Source organism: Triturus cristatus, chromosome 4_2 (genome assembly GCF_964204655.1).
Source record: "Triturus cristatus chromosome 4_2, aTriCri1.1, whole genome shotgun sequence".
NCBI classification, from domain to species: domain Eukaryota; kingdom Metazoa; phylum Chordata; class Amphibia; order Caudata; family Salamandridae; genus Triturus; species Triturus cristatus.
Window position 1 is genome coordinate 944630534 of NC_140586.1, and position 26330 is coordinate 944656863.

Sequence of the window (26330 nt, forward strand, 5' to 3'; positions counted from 1 at the left end):
GTAAAGCTAAGAATTCCCCCATGGAACGATCCAGCCCCATTACCTGATCGAATAGTGGGAAGGACCCTGTCTTGGTCTCGAGTTGGACACCCCTCATGGAATGTCAGACCGTTGCGTGTCAGCAGAAGTACCTCTTCTACCAATCACACTTCTGCTGACACTCATTCAGTGTCAGCAGATTTCTACCAATCTATCTGGATGCCTATTATTTATAATAAAAGCATCCTTTGCGATGTGCGCGTTAGATTAGTGGTTATGGATATGTAGATAGCGCTGTCACCCCATTAATGAAGATAGGACGACTTTTGTACCTAGTGCCTAGAAAGGACTAGTACTTGATGATCAAGGCATCATGATAATGTTGTGAAGCTGAATGTGCAAACAAAGTAGCTTCAGAGAAACTAATCTAACATTACTTCTGAAGAAATGTTTTCACGAGAGCCGTGAAGGAGCATGCACCAGGTGTCCTGCAGCCATGCTGTCTTCACGCCTGGAGCATGTGCCAGTCAGCTGTCTCATTGGTCTGCAGCGCGGTTCTCCTTTCACTTTCGGGACTGCGCTTGTTGCTAATGGCTCCCCTCGCCTGTCTGGATTTGATTTCTCCCTGGGAGAGTTGCAGCCTCCCTGCAGCCCTGTCATTGAGTTGGAATGGTACACTCCTGCTGTCTGCCTCCCCTTGGGAAGTAGGTGGCGGATCCTGTCATCTCGAATTACCCTCCAGCTTGCTTGAAACTTGCGTCATTGCTACTCATTTCGAGGAATCCGGCCGACTTGGAGACCTTGGTTACCCGATTGGCTCTATAAGCACTATTATTAAGGAAAGCCAGTACCCCGGGGGCTTCAGGCCCCTCTCACTTCCGAGCGTTGTTGGGGGCGGAGTCACACCGAGCAGTGACAGCCCGTCTGAGTGCTCCAGCTGCTGGCGGGTCCCTTCGAGCTCCCTCTGTGCACCCCTGCTTGGTGCATCTTCTCCCGCCGCAGTGAGCGCATCCGCCCCACTCGGAGGAAACAGCACCATTAAAAAAAACACAACTTTACAAGAGCATTTGCAAAGAAGTGCAGAAAGAAGCAAGTGAGGTGCTGAAAGAAGCAAGAGGGGTGCAGAAAGAGGTAGGAGAGGTGCACAAAGAGGCAAGAGAGTTACAGAAAGAGTCAGGAGGGGTGCAGAAAGAAGGAAGGGAAGTGTAGAAAGAGGCAAGAGAATTGCTGAAAGAAGCAACAAGGGTGGAGAAAGAAGCAAGAGAAGTGCAGAAAGAGGCAAGTGGGGTACAGAGAGAAGCAAGATCAGTGCAGAAAGAACCAACCGAGGTACGAAAAGAGGCAAGAGGGGTGCAGAAAAAGGAAGCAGAGGTGCACAAAGAGGCGAGAGGTACAGAAAGAGGCAGGAGGGTTGCAGAAAGAAAGAGAAGTGCAGAAAAAAGCAACAGAGGTGTGAAAAGAAGCAAGAGAAATACAGAAAGGGGCAAGGGAGGTGCAGAAAGAGGCAAGAGAACAGCAGAAAGAGGCAAGAGGGATGCAAAAAGGGAAGAAGGGTGTAGAAAGAAGCAAGAGAGGTGCAGAAAGAGGGAAGACGAGTGCAGAAAGAGACAACAGGGGTGCAGAAAGAAGCAAGAGAGGTGTAGAAAGAGGCAGTAGAAGTGCAGAAAGAAGCAACAGAGATGCAGAAAGAGGCAAGAGGGGTGCAGAAAGAGGAGAGAGAAGTACAGAAAGAAGCAAAAGAGGTACAGAAAGAGGCAAGTGAGGTGCAGAAGGAGGCAAGAGACCAACAGAAAGAGGCAAGAGATGCAGATACGGGCAAAAGGGGTGCAGAAGGAAGAAACCGGTTTGCAGACAGAGGCTAGAGAGGTGCAGAGAGAGGGAAGAGGGGTACAGAAGGAGGCAAGAGGGGTACAGAAATTTGCAACAGGTGCAAAAAGAAGCAGGAGCAGTGCAGAAAGAACCAACAGAAGGAAGCAAAAGAGGTGCAGAAAGAGGCAAGAGCGGTGCAGAAAGAGTCAGGGGAGCTGCACAAAGGGGCTGGAGGGGTGCAGAAAGAAGCAAGAGAAGTACAGAAAGAAGCAACAAAGGTGCTTAAAGAGGCAATAGGGGTATAAAAAGAGGCAAGAGAAGTGCAGAAAGAAGCAACAGAGGTACCAAGAGAGGTGCACAAACAGGCAAGAGCAGTGCAGAACGAGGCAAGAGAAGTGCAGAAAGAGGCACTTGAGGTGCAGAAACACGCAAGAGGTGCAGAAACAACCAAGAGAAGTGCAGAAAGAGGCAAGAGAATTGCTGAAAGAAGTAACGAGGTGCAGAAAGAGGCAAGAGAAGTGCAGAAAGAAGCAACAGGTGCTGAAAGAGGCAAGAGGGGTACAGAAAGAGGCAAGAGAAGTGTAGAAAGAAGCAACAGATGTGCAGAAAGAGGCAAGAGAGGTGCAGAAACAGGTAGGAAAGATTCAGAAAGAGGCAAGAGGGATACAGAAATTTGCAAAAGAGGTGCAGAACGAAGCAAGAGTAGTGCAGAAAGAACCATCAGAGGTGCAGAAAGAGGCAAGCGGGTGCACAAAGAGGTAGGAGAGGTGCACAAAGAGGCAAGAGGGGTACAGAAAGAGGCAAGAGGGGTGCAGAAAGAAGTAAGAGAAGTGCAGAAAGAAGCAACAGACATGCTGAAAGAAGCATCAGAGATACAGAAAGTAGAAGAGATTTGCAGATAGAGGCAAGAGAAGTGCAGAAAACGAAAGAAATGTGCAGAAAGAGGCAACAGAAATACAGAAAGATCCAAGACAGGTGCAGAAGGAAGCAAGAGTGGAATGCACACCATTAGTACCAATTTAACACCCACATTTAGCAATTTGTTCTAGGTTTGCAAAGGGCGCTGTAACACTTGTCGCTGCATTTTTGGTAACGTTTAAGCTAGGAAACAAGGCTTTTTTTGTTCAAATCTGCAGATTAGGGAGCAGATGATGGATTATGTGGCTAATGCGGAAAATGTATAATTGTGCGAAAGTTGGTGCAGCCAAACAGTCGCATAATTGCACTTCCCTGCTCATACCTCTGACTAGGTCCTCAAGCGCTCCTCAGTGATTCCTTCTTTTTTTGTCTCACTGAGTTCCTAGTTGAACTTCTATGGAAACGAGGAAGACTAAACCTGAGGGTACCACTCCACAACAAAGACTACCATACCACATAATTACTCTCCATAACACATAATCTCACTCTATATAATTCCTACACACTAAATACAACATACTTTCTATCCACAAAATTTCACTGCACAACTTATCCACTTAATTCCACTACACACTAAGTACATCCACTCCACTCCAAAAAACATTAGTAAAAAACTTTAACATTTTGACAGTAGCTCTAACTCTCGCAAATGCGAAACCTATTACATTGCAAACACTTCTTTAACTAGTACAAAAACAACACCAAATGCACCACTTAAACAATGTAATTCAAATAGAGTCCAAGTTCTTAAGGTATTTTTCGTTTTTCAAAAAAGCTCTTCTTTATTATGCAGTGAATATTGCAATTAAAAAACAATTTTCCAACACAGCCAAAGCAGCCGACGCGTTTCGTCCACCTCTGGACTTCTTCAGGGCAAGGAAACTTGAGAGGGATTAATGACGTCTTCGGGTTCTAAGTTTCTTGTTTCAGTTCCCTCATAGCTTCAGTTATCAAAATTGTAGGAGTTAGAAGTCAATGTTTTTATTGTCGAATAAAGAACTGGATAGTCGGAGTAACGAAGTTGTCTGTTGATTGGCCCAAATGAGGCTTGACAGAAATAGTGGTGGTCAGTATCAAAATTCATTCAAATTGTGAGGGCAGCTATAACATGGTCAGAGATACCCGAGTCCGTATCTCAGGGATGAGGTCAAAATACACCTGTCCTGTCGAGCGGCAACAGCATTGTGCTGGCGGGTGTCAACCACAATTGCACACTTAAGGTGAATAGACTGTATCACCAACGATTACACTGAGTTACCTTAAATCTGGTGCTGCTCTAGAGGGCTACCGCTAGCATTGTGGTTTGGTTTTTCACTTCTTTAACTAGTAGATGCGTTTGTAGAGTAGTGGAGAAAGGGTGCTGGGCCTCCGACCAGCGCTCAGGAATCCCGCTGCGTGTGACTTACAGGAGGTACCAGGAGGGGTTCTTGGCCCCCAAAGTCCCTCAGGAGTAAAGTGGACTTCATCCCCCATCCCGTAGTCTGCTAGGAGACGCATATGCAGAGTGGTGGAGAAAGGGGGTCGTAGCCTCCAAAGACATTTTAACAATCCCACTGTGTGTGACTTACTGGAGGTAACAGGAGGGGCAGTTGCCCCCCAAGTACAACCTTGGGGGCCAACTACCCCCCTCCTATTACCGCCAGTAAGTCCCATACAGCAGGATTGCTAAGTTCTCATAGCAGGCCATGCCCCCTTTGCCCACTACTCTGCAAACGCGCTCCCTGGCGCGCTCTTGGATGGGGATTGAAGTCCCCTTTGCTGCTGGGGTTCCTTAGGGGGCAACTAACCTACCTCTTACCTCCAGTAAGCCCCACATAGTGGGATTGCTGAGAGGTGGACACAGCCCACGCCACTCGGTGGTGGTGTGGCCTTTGAACACTCTCAGCAATCCCACTGTGTGGGGCTTACTGGAGGAACCTGGTGGGCTAGTTGGCCCCTAAGTACCCATAAGATCCTAGTGGACTTCATCCCCCAACCCAAAACGTGCCAGGAGGCGAGTTTTCAGAGTGGTGCAGGGAGCGGGCAGGGCCTTCGACGAGATGCCAGCTTCGGTTTTCTTTTTTGTTTTTTAGGAGGGGAGCTGTGTGGCCCCCCTTCTCTTAACATTTTTGGGGCCCTGGGGACCCCATCCCCCAGGGCCTGAGCATTTAAAAAAAAAAAACACAGGAAGGGGGCCGGTTGGCCCCCTTTCCTGGGCCAATATTGGCCCCGGGGACCCCATCCCCCGGGGCCTGGCCTTGTCCACCTTGTCTACCTGGTCCACCCATATAGGTCAGTGCATAGGGTGCTCCATATATTCTAATTATTCGGTAGTTATTCGGGATACACAATAAATTGGACTAAGTCCCTCATCTTCAAATTGGCGGGTACGGTCCCTCAGCGATTGGTAGACACTACCCCACTAATAGTTAAAACAAGGTTCACATACTTGGGTATTCAGATATCCACAGAGGAAGATTTCCTATCAGACAATTTATATCCCCAAATAACAGCGGCTGTGCAACGGCGTGGAATGCTGGAGGAAATTACCGGTGTCCCTGATGGGTAGGGCGGTCATTTTCAAAATGATGTCACTGCCCAGGTTACTATATGTTTTACAGAATACCCCATACAAGATACCCAAGAAGTTGTTGCAAGATATAAATAGTGAGCTGCAAAAACTCCTCTGGGATGGAGGCAGTTCTGGAATAGCTCTCTGTAAGATCCAAAGGGGAGTTTATGAAGGAGGCAAATACTACTGGGCCTCACAGTTGACGGTGGTGAATGACTGGGCATTTACTGATCATGGAGACCCGGCCTTCAGGGCAGACCACTGGGCTGTGGGGGAAAGGGGATATCTAGCGGTGCTGTACTGCAGAAGTAGGGAAAAACCGCTTCCCCCACAAACATAGACGGTGGTTCGAGTTTGGAGGGAAGCGTCAAAACACACTGGTTGGGAATGGAAATTGACAGAAAGATCTCCACTGTGGGATAGCGATCAGTTGGCAGAGGTGAGGGCCCTGAGCGAGACCTTCAAAAAATGGGAATTGCTGGGAAACGAAAGGTCGGAAGACAAATGGAGAGGACAGAAACCGCTCACTTTCGAAGAGCTAAAAAGTGAATATGAAATGGTTGACACTAAAGGATATAAACATATGCAACTAAGTCACGCCCTACGCCAATATCTTAGAGTGGGGGAGACCCTACCTGATTACAGATAGACAATTGATGGACCCAATGGTGGTAAAGACCACCTCATTGACATACAAGAAAATAATGTGCATCTCTCCTAACCCGGTAGACCCCTTGAGGGCGGCCTGGGAAGGAAAAGCAGGCCTATTAGAGATGACGACTGGGAAGAGGCAGCACAGAGCCCACGGGAGGTAGCCATAAGGGCCAGATTCTGTTTGATTCAACTACGTATACTCCACAGGTCATATGCCTCTAGAACACTACTGCATCGACTGGGGCAGGGTTTGTCCAAATATTGTGCTAGGGAATGTGGTGAAATTGGCTCCTTCTTTTATATCATTTGGGAATGTAAATGCATCAATGACTTTTGGAAGGCGGTGATGAGAGTTATGTCTGAGGTCACTGTGATTGAAATTCCAACCGAGCCAAGATGGCTGCTATTTTGTGTTTCTGTGGAGGAAAAATGTCCCAAATATGCGGCTATATGGTTGGAAGTAGCTGTGATGGTGGTAAAACAGAATATAGCCAGGAAGTGGGGAGTGAGACGAACACCAGATTTATTGGAATGGGAAAATGACTTGGACTGGTGCTGAGAAGGTGATAAATAATGCCAGAGGGTGTCCACATAAATGGGGGAAAATCTGGGGTTTCTGGAAGACATATAGGTGTTACTGAAAGGGGTGTGGGAAGGCGTGGTAGGATAGTGGATTATGAGTAGCCTTGGATCCCGGCAGCTCTGGGATCTCCAGGATGCATGAGAAGGAAATCTACTTGAGAAGTAAGAGATTTCAGTATTGGAACATGTATAATCGTTGTCCTATGTGTGCAAGACTTGTTCTGAGCTTTTGTTTAATAAAAAGAGTTTTTAAAAACAAATGGTAGCTGGGTCGCATTTATTTACTATAAGCCCTGGGGATCCCTCCCCCGGAGCAGTGTTCATAAAGGGAAGGCGTATGTGCGGCCGACCCTCCGAACCATCAGAGGCCCCGGAAAGCCCACCCGAGCGGCCGAAATTGTTGAAAATGGAGGTTGGAGCTGTTCAGCCATCCCCCAACCTCCTAACCTCAAAAGGCACCTGCTTTTGTCCTATCGGACATCTGTGTCCGGATTTATTGGGGGTACAGTGTCTGCCTCAAACAGTATTTTAGGGTTAGATGTGGAAGGACACTAGCACAGCACTGCCATAGTACATGCCCCATGGACACCCTTATCTCTCAAAGGCCAGGTTTAGAGTCATTCCCACATAATAGCCTGTGCCGGCATAAATGTGGCATGTGCAGGCACCCACTTCAGAACACTCCTAGACCTGAGGAAGAGCAGAAGAGGACAGGACCTCCTGTCTGTGATCTGAAAAAAGCCCTGAAGGACTGGATTTGCTCCCTCTTGTACTCTGGACAAAGTAGTAGACTCGTAGGGTCATAAGGCTGACCTCTTGTTCAACCTAAAAGGATACAGAACACTAAAAAGGCCTTTGCTGCAACTGTCCAGCTGACCAGTGGCATGTACGTGACTGTTCCCGACTGTTGGTCCTTGACTGACACCATATGAGGCTCCAAGTGCTTCCCCGGAGGTCCTGGGTGGCTATAGAAGTGCATTCCTATTATGGAAGAAGACTTAAAGGACTAAAGTCAAAAGGTAAAATCTTTGACCAGCACAAACCTGGTTGGTGTATCCGACCTGACTTCCATCGCAGTCCCCATCAATTTACCCCTAGGTCTTCCGCAACAATGGAGTATCATTGGCACCTTGTGATTCTTGGCACTATCGCTACTTAAAGCGTTACATGGGTTTTGTCATTTTAGTGTCTTTTTTTTCATTACATTTTACTTTATTTTTCTATTTCGGTTTGGGTTTTTTATTGTTTTGCATTTTGACTTTTACTGTTTTTGTTTCTACATAAATATTTTACATATTACCCTAAGTTAAGCCTGCCTGTTCCGTACCTTAGGTACCAGGGGGTTGACTCCAGGTTACTTTTAATGGCGTTGAAAATTCACTCTGACAGGGGTTGTGATTTTTCCTCTTTCACCACAAATAATAATTCAATTTCTTACAGAAACTAGCGGAGAGTTTTTAGAAATTATCTGCAAATAGGCAGTTGATAACCTACCAGGGTTGAAGCACCCTGTGGACAAAGTGGAATATGGGACGTGTATCGTGCGGCAACAGAACCTCTAAGAAATTCAGTTTGGAGATGAACCAAGCATCACGCTTGAATGTCACAACTTTTTAAAACAAGATAGTCAGGAAAGTGTGGTGGAATATATTGCAGCTCTTTGCATTTTGACAGCCCCAAGCAAATTTGAGAACAGAGTGGATGTATATAGCAGAGACGAGCCTGTGTTTAACTGTTTCTCTAAGAAGTTGCAGGAGAGATTACTGAGCTGCAGGAACCCAACTCTCCCCAAGAGGTGAATATTCCTAAAAGCATAGAGCTCTCCACGCTTTCATCTAAGACACTGACCTCTGAGGGGGTCGCATCACCAGTGAGTCGCATTCTTGGGACTGCTCTGGGTCGTTATGTGAACTCCAGAGACAGAACAAATGGGAATTGGGCTCAGAAAGCTCATCATGGCAGTTGCTACAGGTGTGGGTTTAAGGCACACTTGAGAAGTAATGGGAAATGCCCGGATCAAGGAAAATGTTGCAGTATTGGGGCATTTTCAAGCAGTGTGAGTGTATGCACTACTGTAAAAGTGGGCATAATTGATGTTAATGAGGAAGAATGTCCCCAGAGGGAATAACTTAGCTTTAGCAATTGATTCCATAGTTCGTTCCACCTTCATGCGACAGGTAATGTGTCCCTTGTGTATGGTTCATGCTGGTATGGTGTCGTTAAATGGAATGGCGGATTCAGGACTACCCATCAAGAGTTTGTGTGATGTAGACTTTGAGAAAAGTAGAGATGTGAGAAATAGCTGACCAGCTCCAATATAAATCCCAAAGCCTTAGGTGAGCAGGATATTGATATAGACTGGATTACTTTGAGTCCACTGGAATGCGTGGGTAAAATGATTACCTCAAAAATTTATGTAACTATCAATGGAAGGGATGGGATGGCAGAATCCGACTAAGTTGGGCTTCGCTATGAGGTCTGGTCCTGATAATCCAGCGATGTTGAGTGACATGCCTGTATCTAATGTAGATTTTGAGGCCAATGACATTAAGACAACTTTACTACATTCTCCTGATATTTACCGAGTGGGAGCAGTGAATGGTTTGAGCATTGTATCAAACTTAAAGCTCAGGCAATACCTCTCATTCATAGAGTGCGCTCTGTTTTTCTGAGGGTACGGAATGAGCTTACTACCCTCTTACATGATTGATGATGTCACCAATTCCTCTGAATGGTTTCACCAGTTTTTATTGTCCAGAAAAGATATGGGGCATTCATCTTTTAAAGTTCACATACCACAGCCCTTTGCTTTGAAACCTTAATGCTAATGGTGTCAGAAAGGCCCCTGTAATGTTGCTAAGGCTGTTTTTTAAATTACAACTTTGATATCAAATTAGTACACAGAGACAGAAACTACAGGGCTGGTTGCTTATCTAGAAACCCATTTTTGGGTAGTTTGGGTGACGAGGATTTGGATGTTCATGAATGTTTGTGGTAGCGGTGTTAGACGGTGTCCATGATGCTGCTTGTGCTGACCCAGTAGTGGTGCAAGTTAACAAGGACATCACAGATGGTCTCCCCTGGGACTGGTGCTTAAGTGCGGAGATGTTTGTGTGTGCTCAAGTGGCGGCAGAGCTAACTGTGGCTCTGGGTATGGTTATGAGACCTGATTATTTTGCTCTACTTGGTAAGCCGAGACCGTGCTTGTTAAGTATTCGCCCATTGTGAGTGTTGATATCCGCATTGCTGGTCTGCCTGAAGTTATGATGCTGCTGACAGTGGCGTGTCTGCTAAAAGCGATGGCGCGACTGGTGGAACTGTAAAGCCAAACATGAAAAAGTTATCTTCCGACACCGCAGACTTCGTGACTGAGACTAGTAACACTGAAGACCCTGAGACTCACAGCAGTAATTTCTCCTTTCAGAGCGTTATTGCTGCAGATGGAATGAAGCCAAGAAGTAAGCACATTACTAAGGTACCAACAAAGTTTAATATTTTTCATTTGTATTAACTATTCCTCTTTTGCAGAATTTGGAAATGCATTTTCTAGTTTTGTTGCTTTTTCTTTAGTTTTTTCTTGTAGGCTTTTACCTTTGGTTTAAAGGGAAAGATGTTGTAGTGTGTGACCTTAATGCTACAGTTTGCATTTCATTACCATCATTTGCTTATCCTGGAGAATCTCCAGGGTGTAGGAGGTTTGCTGTTCCAAAATTCTTTCTTCAGCTTCTGGGCAGTTGTCGCTCTGTGGCGATCTGTGGGCTTGTTTCTCTGCTCTTCTTGTAGTAGCTCCTATCGGAGCTTCATCCTCCCGCCAACGATAATAAGATGCCAGGCATCACCCAGCACACAACACAGTCTATGATGGCTACGTCTGTCTGCTCGGCGCAGTTAGAGCGAGGATACAGGTCTCCGGATCTATCAGGCTGTGACTGTAACCTAAGGGCTTAAGATGAAAGGAAGAGCTTACCTCCTTCCTGAGTGGCTCAAGACTGCTGTGTGCAGACCCCGTAGCTGGCAGCACACTGGAGTATGTATGTATACATCAGATTATGTTGGAAGTAATCTGCAATATAGTGGCAGGCAGCACCCTGCCAACAAGTAGGATTTCTCATAGTATTAATTTCCTGACACATTAATGGTGATAGTCTTTTAAGTGGCAGAAGAACAACACTGACCATACGTTTTCCTGGCACTGTCTTTAAAATGACGTACAAATTAGGAATGGCCTTTTGTTCTGCTGGAATAATAACACAAGTTATCTTGCACTCTGCTATGATGTTGCATAGATTGTTGGCTGCAATGCATTCCATGTTTCATTCAAACATGCTTTCTACAGGGCACATACATGATTTGCTGCTGTAGAGAAATAATGCTCCTGTGTACTGTGGCAGACTCAGAAATATTGAAAAACGTCATGATTTCTCTTTCAGCACTTCAAAGTAAACCCTTTCACCTTTTGACTCATACATTTTGCACAAACATAACTTTGGACCATTAAAATAGTTGTGATGGGGAACATTCATGTGGGGCTAGGACTGGCTCGACCAGAGTGCTTGCTGACTTGGAGGAGTATGGAGTTGACCGCCTTGCCAGGTTAGTTGTGGAACCAAGCCAGCGATGCTTTGCTGCTGGCTCTTTTGCCCTGATAGCTGGTCAACAGTTTGAGGAGGAGGAGGTGAAGAGCTGGCTAAGTGTGCCATGAGGCTGGCATTTCAGTCCATCGCTGAGAAGTGAGCTTTGAGTCCTGTAGTGTTCCTCTTATACCACGTGCAATTCATCCTCTCCAAAGCCTCAAGAATTCCTGGGTGGGAAGGTTGGCTGATTCTGATTGGGTGCTTGATGGTTTACCAGAAACTCATGTAATTGATTGTTCATGTTTGTCTATAGTTGATTAAACATGCCCAGGCGTTTTATCTCTTTAGATGACACAAGCTGCAATAAAGGTTTCTTTGTCATTGCAAAAAAATATGAATGGCCGACGAGCCTCTATCTGTCAAAGAATGGAAGGGCTGGGGAACTGTCAGTCATCTCACTGCTAAGCAGAGCAGTGTCATGCTTCACCCTCAGTCAGGCCTCTGATTTTGACCAACATCGTTCAGAACACTTTGACTTTAGAGCCCATCCTTTTAATGAGAAAAACAAAACTACAAGTCCCATAAGCAATAGTGGTGGAAGGTGTCACGCATGACCTGGGACAATACCCGATTCGGCACATCCAGTTCCATTTTTTAAGTATTTGGCACAATATTGAATTTATAACCTTTGGTTTTTATGGTCGCGAGTCACCAGAATACTAAAAACGTGTCTTTTATTTTCAAGGTCAATTAAGTAATGGTCACCAGCTTGGAAGCTCTGTTAATTCTTCAGTATTTGTCATTGATCTCCACGTGTGGCTGGTTTGGGTCTGCCCCCTGCATCGATCCCGATAACTCGCACAGGTAAGGACCTTGTAGCAGCAACATGATAACCCGATACTCATCTGTAAGAAGTGCGCTCTGAGGTAGGTATCCGATCCTTTTTGTGAAACAAGCAAGCGCCAATATCTGCTATGTACATTTGTTAAAATAAAACACAATCAAATCACAGTATTCTGTTCCGGAGGTTCAGTCCCAGAGACATTATCTGTAACTGAACACAGTCACCCTAGGAAGCATGTGCTTTTAAGACAAGTTGCGTTCACTCACCTGAAGGTGACATGATTCATCATTGGGCTATACTCCTCATCAGGCCGTCACTACAATGCCTGGTGGGCACAACAAGAGGGCACGTTGTCGGAGATCTTTTAATAAATACGCCGGATGAGCATAGTAGGACAGAGGATGTTGTGTCATAAGATGTGAGAATGGTGAAAGTCTGAATATAAGATCAACTATCGACCAGTTGACGCAATATAGTTAATGTGATCTTCCTGGTCCATGTTGAGATTAAAAACAGTGGCAGAGAAATTGAGGAACTAATGGCCCCTATCACTGTGTGAAAGTGTCAGTCACCTATGGACCTGCTGGTAAGCTGGGGTCTATACCTCAGGTCAACTTTTTCCATGCCTTGTGTAGTAATGGAGCAATCTGTTGGCATTTCATCAGGACCAAATATGGCAAAACTGGTAAATGTGACCTAATCTTCTCCACAGCGTGAGGAGCTCTGTAACTCAAATCCCTGCACCGTGCATAGGTGATAAGGTGCCTATTAACATCTTACTACCACAGGTGAGCACTGCCTAACAGAGTGCACTAGAGACGGTAACCCTCCTAAATATCAGGACATTTTGACTTATCCAATAGCGAGGACGCCGCATCAGAGGGCAACTGGTTTGAAAAGCACATGCTTCCTAGGGTGCCTGCATTCAGTTAGAGATAATGTCTGTGAGACTGAACCTCCAGAACAGTATACTGTGAGTTGATTTATATGAAGAATGTGTATACTGGACTGTCATTTTCCTCGTTATCTCTTGTGATATGTAAAATAAAACACAACACACCGGGAAACCAACAAATCTATCATACATTTAATGCAAAAATAGCAAAAGGCCAAACAAACTAACAAGTGACAATTGTCTTTGCAATGGACGAGACCATCCACCCTCAAGCAATTTGGAGTATATAATGCTAATGTATTTTTATACACTCTTCTCCTAATACAAGTCAACGAAACATGAACACGTGATAGAAACAGTTACTGAAATAACACTACTGAGTAGGAGGCAGGATCTTCTCTGGAGAGGAATGTGAGGAGTCCTTGAGGTGCAGATAAAAGATACACAGACAAGCTGCAGAATTCACTGTTTCTGGAAATAACACTTCTGTTTGTCAATATTCAATTTACTACAAGATGCAGGAAAGTGTGCAGACAGGAGAGAAGATGGCGAAAATCCTGGAACCCCATTGAAGGAGAGGCACACAAACGTCTGCTGTGAGAATACAAGGTCAGGGTGATAAAGGAAAAGCAGGAGTTTTTCTCCAACCTTACCACATCCCTCACATCATCTAAGGAACTTTTTAAGATTGTGGACTCCCTATGTTCCCTACAAGTGCCTGATCCAGTGTGGGCTCACAGGAGTTGTGTAATAAAATCTCAGAGTTTTTCCATTAGAAAATTGAGGATATCTATCTTGCTCTGGAAACACAGAGGAGTACCCTGGGGGCTCACTCTCCCTTGGCCTTCGCAAAATTGGAGTCCTGGACCAGAGATCCCACTAAGACCCTCACCCATTTCCCGACGCTTTCCCTGGAGGAGCTTGATCTTCTGTTTGACAGGACAAAGTCGGACTCTCCTTCGGACCCTTGTCCCCTGAAAGTGCTGAAAGCATTTAGGGACACCCTACAACTGCCTCTGATGGAGGTGATGAATGGTGCTATGGCACAGGGTACTTTCCCGGCAGCCTGGAAAAAGGCGATAGTGAAGCCCCTGCTTAAAAAGCCTACCCTGGACCCAGAAATGCTTAAAAACTTCAGACCCATATCTCTGCTTCCTGCCCCAGCCAAAATGCTTGAATCCCACCTTAATTTTCATCTGTCTGCTTTCCTGGATTCCTCTGGGTTTCTGGACAACTCCCAGTATGGATTCAGGAAATCTCATAGTACGGAATCTGTACTCACTATGTGTCAAGAATTCCTGTCATGCGAGGGGAGGAAAACGGTAACCAGCGTAAACGGACTACATCTCCCAGGATGCTTAGCGGTTGAGAGGTTATGTAAACAGGAGAGCTGTTACATAACTCAAGGAAAACACGCCCTTATGTAAACAGGAGAGCTGTTACATAGCTCAAGGGAAAACACGCCCTTATGTAAACAGGAGAGCTGTTACATAACTCAAGGGAAAACACGCCCTTATGTAAACAGGAGAGCTGTTACATAACTCAAGGAAAACACGCCCTATAAAGGGAGGAACCGGGAGGTACAAGGCTGTCGGATATTGTGTTTACACCGACGTACCTGCTTCGTGAAGAGCAGTGTTCCGGAGTGGTGCTCCAGTAAGGCAAGAACGGAGGTAGGTCGAGTCGTTACTCCCTGGGCCGTATCTTGCCCCATCGTCACCTGTGAAGGACCCGGAAGCTCTACCGGTCAACCATTGAGCTTCGCTTTTTGACTCGGCTGAGTCAAAACGCAGTGGCGCTTTTGCTGGTTGGAGTCGTAACTCCCAGCCCGACCAGAGATACAGGGACTGCCAGCTGTAACGCACACCAGGAGGTGTTTGCCGCGCTACAGACTCGGAAGTCCACAGGATCGATCGAGCGGCTGCTCTCGGTTCAGTCTTCTTGCTTTTGATTGGGGTATCGGTGACGCATCACCAGGAGGTGACTCCGCGTCCCGGTGCAGTCTGAGGAAGAGGTTGAGCGGCTGCTCCCTTCAGGTAGAGACCCTGGCTGGGTGTTTCCCTGACTCCTCGATTCTCCCCAACACTCGTCGTGCCCCTCACAGCCTACCGATTGGCATTGTCGGCCATTTCATTTCTGCCCTCTGTTGGCATACGCCGGGATCGGCGTATATGCAGAGGACGGTTAGGACCATCCGTGCTGTGGGCTGGTAACGTACTTAGCCTGGAGGATTCCAGTGACTATAACTTTTGTTTATTCGTTGTATTGTTTTTGCCTTCATTAAAATAACTAACCCTTCACAAGTGGTTGCGTCCTCATTATCGTGTCTGTTAAACGATCCTGAGACGTTCAGGGCGTTACAAAATATCCGACCGTAATAACACTAACTGTCTCCCGGTCGATAACAGACATGGCAACACTTGATGATGTGCTGGCTGCTTTAGCGACCGTGCAAGTTGAAGTGGCTGCCTCTAGGCAAGAAACAGCCGATGTAAAAGCCAGACTGGATGCTATCCAAGTGGACCCGCTCACGCCCAGCACCTCCCTCACGAACCAGACCCCTGCGGTAGTAGTGGAAATGCCGGTAGCCATCCCCTTGGCAACACCAGAGAGGTACAGTGGGGATCCTAACACAGTGCAGGTATTCCTCACACAAGTGGCGCTACATTTATCGTGCAAACCAAAGGCGTTCCCCACGAGTCAGGCTCGTGTGGCTTTCCTTATTTCCTATTTGGCTGGAAACGCGGCACAATGGGCCGTACCTCTGGTGAGCAGGGACGACCCCATCTTATGTGATTGGGGTGCTTTTCGCGAGGAATTCCTGAAGGTCTTTGACAGAAGGGCTGACTCGTACACGGCGGACCGTGAAATGCTTGAGTTGAGACAGGGATCCAACGACCTGGTGCAGTATCTCAACGCGTTCCGACGGCTAGTTGCAGAAACCAAGTGGCCTGTTGCTAAACAGACGGCGCTCTTCCATCACGGGCTGTGCGATGAGCTCAAAGACGCCGTGGCTCATATTGACCCTCAACCCAAGACATGTGAGGGCCTTATCAACCTGGTATTACGGCTGGAACATAGGCTAAGTGAAAGAAAGGGGGATCATGGGAGAAAAGGAAAATCCCTTCCATCCTATGTGACGGTGGGAAGTCCTGAAACTTCCACCGCATCCAAGGGAGAACCCATGGACATCGGCGCAATACGAGCGAGCCTCACAGCCACGGAGAAAGAGTCACGCCGTAAACAAGGATTGTGCCTATATTGTGGCAAAAAAGGCCACTACGTACGTGAATGCCCTGCCAAACCGAAGACGTCACGTTATCGGGCCAACCGGTCGGTAACAGCCGTGGTGGACATACCGGCGGAAAACTAGAGGACTCCCAGACCAAAGAAGGGGCATCTCGGAGTCACTCATCCATCCCTTCACTCTCCAACTCGGTCACTAAGGGACACCGACACCTGTTTCTCACGGTGCACGTGGGAGTGCATGACCAGTGGATACCCGTTGTGGCCATGGTGGATTCAGGGGCCACTGGCATGTTTATGGACCACAACGAGGCATGCAGGCTAGGGCTAATGCTTCTTCCCAAAGCTGTACCCGAAGACGTCTATGCTGTAGACGGAAGGCGACTGGTGACGGGGCCCATCGGGCAGCACACGGGGGTCCTTCCGATGAGATATGGGAGGAACCATTTGGAACAAATCGATTTTAACATCATCCGAGCGCCCCAATATGGCGTCATATTGGGATTGCCGTGGCTACAGAAACACAACCCCTCTGTGGATTGGCCAACACATCGCGTCGAAATGACGTCACCGTATTGCATCCTGCATTGTGGAAAAAGAACGGAATCCCTTGACGCAGATGAGAGCGGGAGTCAGACGGTGGCTACAGCGGCAGAAAAAGATGTGGCTCTCCCCCAGGCTTATCACAGTTTTGAGGATGTATTTGATGAGGTGAAGGCGGAAGTGCTACCACCACATAGACAGTTTGACTGCCAGATCGACCTGGTGCCAGGGGCCAGCGTTCCCAGCGGCAGGCTGTATGCCCTGACGGAGCCTGAAAACGTGCATCTCCGGGGGTACCTGGATAAACTCCTCAAGCTAGGATTCATCCGCCCGTCCAAGTCTCCGGCCGCCTCGCCACTCTTCTTCATCCCGAAAGCTAATGGGGAGCTGAGAGCCTGTGTGGACTTTAGGGCATTGAATGCGATAACCATAAAGAATCGGTACCCCTTGCCTCTCATCAGTGTACTGCTGGAACAGGTCAAGAAAGCTCGTATCTACACTAAGTTGGATTTGAAAGGGGCATACCATCTGGTGCGCATGAGGGACGGAGACGAGTGGAAGACCGCCTTTAAGACCAGGTTCGGCCTTTAAGAGTACCTCGTCATGCCGTTCGGTCTGTGCAACGCCCCGGCAGCCTTTCAGTACTTTTTGAATGAGGTATTCAGAGAGGAGTTGGATATCTACGTGGTCGTATATATCGACGACATCCTCATCTACTCGTCCAGTGTGGAGGAGCACGTACACCACGTCAAAGCTGTGCTCCAAAAGCTGAGGGAAAACAAGCTGTTTTGTAAACTCAGCAAGTGTGACTTCCACGTCACGTCCGTGGAATTCCTCGGAGTGATGCTGAGTCCAGAGGGACAGGAGATGGCAGAACGAAAGATCAAGGCGGTGAAAGAATGGCCGGTGCCCCAAAGCGTGAAGGACGTCCAAAGTTTCATTGGCTTCGCCAACTTTTACAGGCGGTTTATAGATGGATTTTCAGGATTGGTGGCCCCAATCACACAGCTACTGAGGAAGTCCAAGGAGTTTGTCTGGTCCCCTGAAGCGAACACAGCCTTTGAGGCCCTGAAAAGCGCCTTTGGTAAGGCGCCGGTGTTGGCTCACCCCGATCCGGATCTCCCCTACGTGGTGGAAGCGGACGCTTCGGATGTGGCGCTGGGGGCTATCTTGTCCCAACGCAACCACGACACAGGGGTGCTTCATCCCGTTGCGTACATGTCCCGCAAACTCAACGACGCCGAACGCAACTACCATATTGCGGAGAAGGAGCTTCTCGCAATCAAGGACGCCTTCACCGAATGGAGGCATTGGTTGATGGGGGCAAGACATGTGGTATCGGTGTACACGGACCATCGGAATCTACAGTTCATGACGGCCACAAGACACCTTTCTCCCAGGCAGCTGCGGTGGATGATCTTCTTTGCGGGGTTCAACTTCCGCATCACATATCGGCCGGGGACGGAAAACCGGAAGGCGGACGCCCTGTCCCGTCAATCTGCAGTTAAGGAACCATTGCCTGCGACCGAGCATTCCATCATTTCCCCGAGGATGGTATTGGGGGTTATCCAACCGGATACTTTCCTGAGGGGAATAAAGAGAGGGATCAGGTCATTCGCATGGCGGAGGTGGCTCCTCAGTCACAGAGAATGGCAGCTGAAGGACGGGATACCCCTGAAGGGCAGGTGCCTGTTGATACCCACGCCTAGGCTAAGGAAACAAGCATTCATCTGGTGCCATGACTCTCCATGCGCAGGTCATTTGGGCTTTGAAAAAACGGTGGCTAGCATGGGACGGCATTTCTGGTGGCCAACCATGAGAGTGGATGTTAGGAGGTGGGGACAGGAGTGTCCTACGTGTGCTACCATGAAGGCCGACCATGGCCGAACCCAAGGGCTCTTACATCCACTTCCGACCCCGGATAGACCATGGGATAGCATATCACTGGACTTCGTGGTGGGCCTACCGGTAGACCAGGGGATGACGGCAATTCTGGTGGTGGTGGATTACTTGACGAAAATGGGGCACTTCATCCCCTGCAAGAGAGTCCCTACGGCCGGGGAATTGGCGTCACTACTCCTAAAGAATGTGGTACGACTGCATGGATTACCTGGGGTGATCGTGTCGGACCGGGGGTCGCAGTTTACTGCGCAATTCTGGAAGACTTGGTGCACTGCGCTGCATGTTAAGACCGCCCTGTCCACCAGCTACCACCCTCAAACGGACGGCCAAACCGAGCGCCTGAACCAAACGCTCAAACAGTATCTGCGATGTTTTGTGGACCAGGGCAGGGAAGAATGGGTCGACTTGCTATGGGTTGCAGAGATAGCCTATAACAACGCCACTCACAGCTCCACACAGTCATCTCCGTTCTATAGCAACTATGGCCAACATCCCAGGTTCTTGCCATTTCTACATCCGTTCAGAGAGGACAGGATTCCCGCCACAGCGGACAGGGTGGCACACATAAAAGACACGTTGATGCGCTCAAGGGCTGTCCTAATAGAGGCCAAGAGACGATACAAGGCTGCGGCTGACAGGAAGAGAAGGCCCGGGCCACTGTACCGCACTGGAGACTACGTCTGGATATCCACAAGAAACATGAGGTTTCGAAAGAACAGTGTGTTCCATCCCAAGTACATGGGCCCCTATCGCATTACCAAGTGTATGGGTCCCGTGAACGTGAAGGTGTGCTTGCCCCAGTCATTGCGGATACACCCTGTCTTTCATGTATCATTGCTCAAACCAGCACCCTCCAAGCCGTCTGGGACACCTAGGCCGGTATGCGTGGAGTCGGAGGTGGAGTATGAAGTGTCGGGCATACGGGCGTCCAAATGGCGCAGGGGGAAGCTGTGGTACCTGGTTGCGTGGAAAGGCTATGGCCCGGAGGAGCAATCATGGGAACCGGCTGAAGGGGTTCATGCTCCGCGCTTGGTCTCCTTGTTCCATCGGCGTTTTCCTGCCAGCGCTGGACCCGTGGGGAGCCGCTGAGAGGGAGGATGTACTGTCAAGAATTCCTGTCATGCGAGGGGAGGAAAACGGTAACCAGCGTAAACGGACTACATCTCCCAGGATGCTTAGCGGTTGAGAGGTTATGTAAACAGGAGAGCTGTTACATAACTCAAGGAAAACACGCCCTTATGTAAACAGGAGAGCTGTTACATAACTCAAGGGAAAACACGCCCTTATGTAAACAGGAGAGCTGTTACATAACTCAAGGGAAAACACGCCCTTATGTAAACAGGAGAGCTGTTACATAACTCAAGGAAAACACGCCCTATAAAGGGAGGAACCGGGAGGTACAAGGCTGTCGGATATTGTGTTTACACCGACGTACCTGCTTCGTGAAGAGCAGTGTTCCGGAGTGGTGCTCCAGTAAGGCAAGAACGGAGGTAGGTCGAGTCGTTACTCCCTGGGCCGTGTCTTGCCCCATCGTCACCTGTGAAGGACCCGGAAGCTCTACCGGTCAACCATTGAGCTTCGCTTTTTGACTCGGCTGAGTCAAAGCGCAGTGGCGCTTTTGCTGGTTGGAGTCGTAACTCCCAGCCCGACCAGAGATACAGGGACTGCCAGCTGTAACGCACACCAGGAGGTGTTTGCCGCGCTACAGACTCGGAAGTCCACAGGATCGATCGAGCGGCTGCTCTCGGTTCAGTCTTCTTGCTTTTGATTGGGGTATCGGTGACGCATCACCAGGAGGTGACTCCGCGTCCCGGTGCAGTCTGAGGAAGAGGTTGAGCGGCTGCTCCCTTCAGGTAGAGACCCCGGCTGGGTGTTTCCCTGACTCCTCGATTCTCCCCAACACTCGTCGTGCCCCTCACAGCCTACCGATTGGCATTGTCGGCCATTTCATTTCTGCCCTCTGTTGGCATACGCCGGGATCGGCGTATATGCAGAGGACGGTTAGGACCATCCGTGCTGTGGGCTGGTAACGTACTTAGCCTGGAGGATTCCAGTGACTATAACTTTTGTTTATTCGTTGTATTGTTTTTGCCTTCATTAAAATAACTAACCCTTCACAAGTGGTTGCGTCCTCATTATCGTGTCTGTTAAACGATCCTGAGACGTTCAGGGCGTTACACTATGGTGGTGAATAATATTCGAACGAAGGTGGATCAAGGTCAGACCACTCTTTTGGTCCTACTTGATCAAACGGCAGCATTTGATCCCCTGTCTCCCTCGACTTTAACATCACGTCTGAGGGACGTAGGAGTGGCGGGTCCGGCCCTGAGCCTTTTGTCCTCTTTTTTAGATCTAAGAGAGCAGAGGGTCAAGCTTGGAGAGTTCCTCTCCCCTGCCAAATCCTTGCAATGTGGGGTTCCACAGGGGTCGGCCTTGAGCCCGACCCTGTTTAACATTTACGTGGCCCCACTTGCTAGGCTTGTGAAATCGCAGGGGGTGAAGGTGGTGTCATACGCCGATGACACCCAAATTATGGTGTCCCTGGCTCACTCGGTTAGTACATCCGCATTCAACTTTAGGAACTGCATGCAAGCAGTCTCCGAATGGATGATTCAAAACTCCCTAAAGTTGAACGGCGATCAAAACCGAGGTCCTGATCTTTGTTAAGAATCAGGATATTTGGTCCAGTGAGTGGTGGCCCCCATCTTTGGGAACCTGCCCTATTCCATCCCACTCTGCCAGGAACCTTGGCGTTATATTTGACACCTCGCTGACTATGACTCTCCAGGTCAATAGAACGGTGGCCACCTGCTGGGCGGTTTTCAAGATTCTTAGGAGCATCGTTCACTATCTTTCCCCCCCCCCCCGGCCCGTCAGCAGATTGTGGTTGCGCTAGTGGGTTCAAGGTTGGACTAATGCAATGCACTATATGCAGATATCAACAAGGGTCTCATTCAATGCCTTCAGGCTGTGCAGAACGCTGCAGCAAGATTTGTTCTGGCTGTACCTAATGCTTCCTCGGCTACATTAGCCAGGAAGAGCTTGCACTGGCTTCCAATCCAGCATAGGATCTCGTTCAAACTTCTGTGCTTGGTGTATGGAGCCCTATTGGCCGGATCCTCTGATGCCTTAGGTTCCCTGCTAACCTGCTATATCCCAATCAGGTGTCTTCGCTCCTCCGAGATGAATCTTCTTGTAGTTCCCCGTTCCAAGAAAGTCAGATGGGGCAGCAGGGCCTTTTCCAACGTGGCCCCTCGATTATGGAATGCCCTCCCCTCGGAGATTAAGGCCCAACCCTCACTAGCCCTTTTTAAAAAAGCGCTCAAAACGTGGTGTTTCATCAAGGCCTACCAGTAAGCAAGTTTATTTGATCTAACTAGCATTCTTTGGTTAGGCGCCTTGACGCCCATTGTGCTTAGTTGCGCATTACAAATTGGTTTTCATTTCATTTCATTTCAGATGAACATCACTAAATAAAATGGTTCTGAGCCCTAATAGAATCATGTAACTTTGCAGGCATATTAAGGCGAACCGACACATCAAATTAATATAAGAATATTGTAATTTGGTAATGTAATATATCGGTGCACGTTATGGCATTCATGTGTAACCAATTATCGGTATTAAAGAAACCAGTGTATCCAGTTATGCTTTCTCAATTCCTTCTTCCTAGAGGCCACCACTGCTGCTATCCAGCTGTTTTCAGCAGTGCTTCTTGTGACCTGAAAGCATTTAATCAGTACCAAAGGTCGTCAATGCTCCTAGCCGACTCCGGTCACTGGTGCCACTCGCACCCCCACCACCCTTGGGCCTGTTATTCTATTAGCCAGCTCCAGTCGGTGGTGGCCCCTTGGACCTGTATGTAAGCCTACTCGCCAGCTCCTGTTAGTACTGGCCCCTGGGACCTGTTATCATTCTAGCCAACTTGAGCCATTACTAGCACCTTGGGACTAGTGATCATACTAACCAGCTTCAGTCAGTATTGGCCCCCTGAGACCTATTATCCTGCTAAGTAACTCCAGTCAGTAGTGACCCCTTTACCTTAAATCCTGCAAATATTCAAAACCAGAGGTCAACTCTACTGCCAACCAGTTGCAGTCAATATTGACATGTACTGTTACCCTGCTTGTAATGAATACCAGAGGCAAGCGTTGTTGCTAGCCAGCTCCAGTCACCAGTGGCCCGTTACATATTATACTCAATAGGCTCAATGCCCAAGGCCTGTGTAGCTGCTAACCTTCTCTAGTCAGTAGTTACCTCCCAGACCTGTTATTCTGCATATAATCAGCAAGGCTTCAGCCCTAATAACACTCACCCCCACATCCTTATGGTATATTAGCAATGTAATTTATTTACTTACATCATACGGTAGGTACCACACTATATCACACGATCCCAAAAACATAGAAAATCAAAAATTGCCTAACCATTCAGCACTCCACCTTCTTAAAAATGACCAAATCACACCAAGCACTACAGCCTGCCACATCACATGGCACACTCAGCCACAACATGACAAGATACCACGGCAGGGATTCGGGGCGATTAATCCTCTGTTCGAGGCATGTGTGCTGTAGATGCACATGCTTTGCATACTCCTGCCATCTTCTGTTGGGTCCGGATGTTTGCAAGTTGTTTTTCTTCGAAGAAGTCTTTTCAGTCACGAGGTAAGGTGACTCCTCCTTCCGGTGATAGTGCGCATGGGCATCGACTCCATTGTTAGATTGTTTTTTTATCCCAAACGGGTTAGGACGTGTATTGCTGCGCTCCGAAACCGTTCTTCGGGTTCCCCTCAGTGCGTAGTCCACTCTACCCTCAACGGTATTGTTTCGGTACGCGTTTCCCTGCTCTCTGCGTTTCAAATCGATCGACAAACTCTCCATTTTTGATAGAAAACCTCATGGGCAACCGTCGGGCTTTGCTGCGTAGGGCCAGCCATCTACAAATGGAACGGACTCCATTCCATTTCTGTCATGGGTGCCACGCCAAATACCCTCGCACCGACCTACTTCAAATTTGTAACTTGTGCCTCTCTCTGGAGCACACGGAGGAAGATTGCGACGCTTGCAAGTCGTTTCGGTCCAAGAGGACTCTACCCGTTGCCCAGGAGTCCCTGCCTGGCCAACTTGTATCACCTGGCCCGCTCTCCCTGCTAGCCCCGCCCCCTGCGCACAGGTCGGACTTAAAAACCCTTCCTCACCTTGTTTCAGCGGGATTCTTGTTGCTTGGACCTACGGCCCTCTCTCTTTTGATCTCCTGTGTGGGCTGTTCCTGACTGCTGCTCCCTGCTCGCCGGACCCGCTTTGCGGGTCCCGCTTCGTGGCAATAGCTTGTGGAGGACTGGTGGTTGGTGCCTGTATCGACTGGGGAGCCTGGGGCATACCTGCAGGGCTGCAAGCGTAATCGCAGGGACTCCATTGCCCAGGAGTCCCTGCCTGGCCAACTTGTATCACCTGGCCCGCTCTCCCTGCTAGCCCCGCCCCCCTGTGCGTCACACTGACTATATACGTGTGGCACTTGCCTCCGCTGCGCGGGAGCGCCCGGGGCAAAGCCCGGGCAAAGGGCGGGCCGTCTAAGGCCGTCCAAGGACGTATAAGGACGGGCCGGGCTCATTATCTTGCCTTAAGGACTCAAAGTACTTTTTAAATTATATTCATTATTGTTATTAGGTTTACTTTTACAGGTAGTTTTGTTTAGGTTTTGGCCTTATTATTTTATTTTTAACTTTATCTAATTGTTTGTATGATGGCTCTACGTTCTGGGAAGGGTAGGCAGGTAACAGTAAAATCGAGTCGTGTTAAAGCAACTGGACCTTTAGATGATTTCATTATACGGGCAACAGGGATATTGGAATAAGAAATTGCCCTTACAGAAAAGCGCTTGTCATTAGATTTAGTAACTGGGAAACGCTCCTCTATGGGACGGATTGGTTCTGTAACTACTCCTGATAAAAGTGTGACCAATAACTTGGAAGCTAGCCCAATTCTTGTAGTAATTTCTGATCCCCAACCAATTTCGATGAATGATATGGTGGTCTGCCCAAATGAAGGCCGCATTCCGTCAAATACTACTGGGGATAGTATCCAACTTTGTAACCCGATTAATACAGGGCCCACTCCAATGCAACTCCAGGTCCTGGATTCTGACCCAGTAGTAGTAATTACTAGCAAACGGAAAAGAGGAGGAGGTCAAAAAAAGGGAAGTAGAGTTAAATCAGCAATGACAAATGCCGTAAAAGTTGCAGTGAACCCAGTTAAACAAAGGGGTATTCCTCTTGGGGATGTTGGTGATACAACTTTTTGCTGTTTACATAATAATGACGAACTTTTGGTAACTATTGAAAAGCGGGTAAAAAGCCTTTTGATGCCCCTCCTAGAGAGAACGCAAATCGTCAATTTAAAATTGGATCAATTAGAATATCTCATATCAGCTAATACCCACTTTACAACTAAGAAGGTGGGTCAGAAAAATCAAACTAAAGCGCCACAAACACCTGTAGTTGCGGACCCCCAGGAAGCCCCCTCACAAACAGCTCTAACTGAGCCTACATTGGTGGTTACTGTGGGTTCTCAGTTGAAGACTGTAGCAGCTATAGCATCAACATCTAAGTCATTTACCCCTAGAGAAAAAGTTCCTCTAAACAAACAGATTCGTGTAAACCTACCCCCTGATTCTGCCCCATTCATGGCAATTTTGACAGGTGTCCCAGTACTAGCGCCAAATCGTTTGGAATCAAATCAGGATCTTGAAAATAAAGTAACTTTTTGGCTTAATAAAAACAGGCCACTCCCCCCAGCTGCTAAAACAAAAATATTAAGTGTGCGAAGGATCCCCTGGGTGGGGCCAAGTGTGAAAGATCTAGAGGGGGATTGTATCCTTATAAATTTTATGGATAGTTGGGTTAAAGACTTGATCTGCCGTGAACCAAGGTTTGGCAGATCGGGGGATATTCTTTTTTTTTTTTTTTTAAACCGTTTATTGCACGATGAAAAAGTTACAGGCATGGGCCTACAACCATCTGGCCGGCCACTAGAGTAGCAAAAGGCATATAGCATACATACAGTGAGAGTCTCTCGGCGGAGCAGATTGGCAAAGCAGGTAAAATCAATGGCGTAGGCCGCATAACTCCTAGCCCACAATACGGTTTCCTTTTGTCAAACAGAACAACACAAAAAAAAAACACACCCGCAAGGCAACCCGCGAACCAAGTGACAGCACGTGCTCCGCAAATGGGGGATCCTAACCAGCAGCAAAACTCTGAAGAGGGGAATGGGAGTATAGCAGGGACTGGGGAGCCACGTGCCCACGGCTGAGGGAGGGGGTCGGCTAAGGAGATGGGGCCGGCGAGGCTACCGGTAGCAGTGGCGGCTCACAAATACCCCCACGGTAGGCGTTCCAGGGGCTCCAGATTTTCACCCACGCCCCAGGCTTACCCCTCGCCACATACACTACTTTTTCACGAAACATACACCAATCCATATGTTCTTTACAGGCCAACACCGCCGGGGGCCTCTGGGATCCCCACAATTGGGCAATGTCACGCTTCGCTATCATGTATCCCAGAGTCACCCACCGCGTCTGCGGGACCGAATAATCATTTGGTTCCCACACATTCAGCAAGCATCTCCTCGCTTCAGGCAGCAATGCGACACGCGTAACCACACGCAAAACCTCATGCACATCACGCCAGAATCGCTCCACCTTCGGGCATTCCCACAGTATATGCATGAAAGTTGCCAAAGCACCACAGCCGCGCTTACACAATCCGTCACCAGCAAAGCCCATACGTAGAAGCCTCGGCCCCGTGACGTAAACCCGGTGAAGGATCTTAAG

At 48.2% G+C, this 26330-nt stretch overlaps 1 protein-coding gene across 1 annotated transcript in view; it reads left to right on the top strand.

The window, feature by feature from the left end:
• LOC146839030 (uncharacterized) overlaps nt 1-26330 on the top strand; it is a 101769-nt gene that overhangs the window by 32929 nt on the left and 42510 nt on the right. The window contains exons 2-3 of the mRNA XM_085600000.1: nt 9918-9968; nt 11813-11931. The gene's annotated coding sequence lies outside the window, so the exon portion shown is untranslated. The remainder of the gene's footprint in view (nt 1-9917; nt 9969-11812; nt 11932-26330) is intronic.